The 1,824-nt window shown below is 48.6% G+C and overlaps 1 pseudogene; it reads right to left on the bottom strand.

Moving 5' to 3' along the window:
- LOC130877575 (voltage-dependent anion-selective channel protein 1-like) lies at positions 1 to 1,465 on the bottom strand (annotated as a pseudogene).
- Between the last annotated feature and the right edge of the window lie 359 nt (positions 1,466 to 1,824).

Genomic DNA, 1,824 nt, shown 5'->3' with positions numbered 1-1,824 from the left:
AGAGAGAGACAGAGACAGAGAGAGAGAGAAGAAAAAAGAAGAGAGAAAAGAAAAAAACCATGCCACAACACAAGAAAGAATGAAGTCCTAAATGATGGCTCCATCGGCCCACTCTCTCCACCCTAAAATGGCACAAAGGAAATAGCTAACCAGAAGAGTGCTTTTGGTGTAAAACAGGTAACTGGGCAAGGACAGGAAGAGGCCATGGAGATCTGTCTGGGAAAGGCCCTCTCACACAGGTATGTGTACACATGCTTCTCAGCAGTTAGGATCGAGACACCAAGGTTGCTCAGGAAGTCACAATTTCACCTGTGGACTCGATACAGATTTACAAAGGGCCCGCATATTCCGAGCTTCCACTTGTGGCCTGGCATCTCTAGAGGGTCTCCTCCCCAGACCACGTCTACAGCTAAAAGGACCCTTTCAGGAATGGGGTGTCTGCTGTACCTCTGAAATGGTAAACACCAGAAAGCCGAGTCATCCTTAACCTGGAGATCTAACGTGGTATTTATCGATTCTCGCATCCCCAACGTACAACATTAAAAGGTTCACTAAATTCTGAAGGTAGCTATACTGCAAAATAGTTTAAAATTAATGATTGTACAATATTCATTTATGCTTGAAATTCCAGTCCTAGACCAAGCTTGTGGCCACCTGCATTGACGTTCTTGCCATCCAGCAGAGCTGACAGCGTCAGCTTAATACCTGGCTTGAGGGTCTGAGTGTACCCTAAGCCTATCAGGCTAGAGTTGTTCTCTTTGGCCGAAAAGCAGGCGTCAGGGTCAACCTGGTACTTGGCTGCTATCCCAAAGCGAGTGTTACTGTTCCCCCGCTGTCCAGGCGAGATTGACAGCGGTCTCCAACTTCTTGTTCACCTTCTGGTAGATGGAGACACCAAACTCCGTCCCATCATTCACATTAGTATGAAGCTGAAATTCATCCATCTTGTAGCCAACTGCAAAGTTGCTCTGGGTCACTCGGGACTTGGAGGTCTCAAAATTCATTTGGTAGCCAGCTAGCCAGCCCTCATAGCCAAGTACCAGGGCACCCCGGATCGAGGGCCCAGCGATGTCAAAGTCCACATCACAGCCCAGGTTGATATGCTCCCTCTTATACCCTGTCTTGATTTTAGCATTTTTTTTTTCCCAGTGTTAGGTGAGAAGGATGAGCGCGAGCTGGTCTTCCACGGTGATCTCGGTACCCAGGGTGTTGTCTGTGTTCCACTTTTCTGTAAACATCAGGCCGTACTCAGTCCATCGATACTTGGTTTCCAGACTGCCGTTCACTTTGGTGGTCTCTGTGTTGGCAGAGCCTGAGCTGGTAAATTCCAATCCATTCTCCGACTTCGTTTTCAAATCAAGTTTTATTAAGCCAAAGCCATAGCCCTTGGTGAAGACATCCCTGGCAGACTTGCCAAGATCAGCATATGTGGGAGGCACAGCCATCTTCTGGGAGGTGGTGACGGCGGGAGGGAGCAGCGACAGCTACGGCGGGGGCTGCTGCGAGGAGGCTGCGAGCGCAAGGAGCCCTATGTGGATTTTTTGAAGGCAACTTCTGAATATTTCTTGGATCTAATTTCTCACTGCTTCCTTTAGCCTGGATGCAGATGAGCTCCAAGGACCCATTCCTGTAAAAAGGTCATGAGAAGGGCTCATAGGATTAGTGAGGGGAACTCCTGCAGGCTGCAGGGTAGGGAGGGAGGGGGCTGCCTCCTCTGTCCTCGAAATCCCATTCTGCCTGCTTACTAATTACTTCATTGGGACAAAAATGATTTTTCCTCCAGGACCACTCATACCTAGTGGAGTCTTGTCTTATCAAATCCAT

This window comes from Chionomys nivalis, chromosome 7 (assembly GCF_950005125.1).
Source record: "Chionomys nivalis chromosome 7, mChiNiv1.1, whole genome shotgun sequence".
In the NCBI taxonomy this organism is placed as follows: domain Eukaryota; kingdom Metazoa; phylum Chordata; class Mammalia; order Rodentia; family Cricetidae; genus Chionomys; species Chionomys nivalis.
Note: the sequence above shows the minus strand (reverse complement) of the source record. Positions and strands in the feature narration are given on the sequence as shown.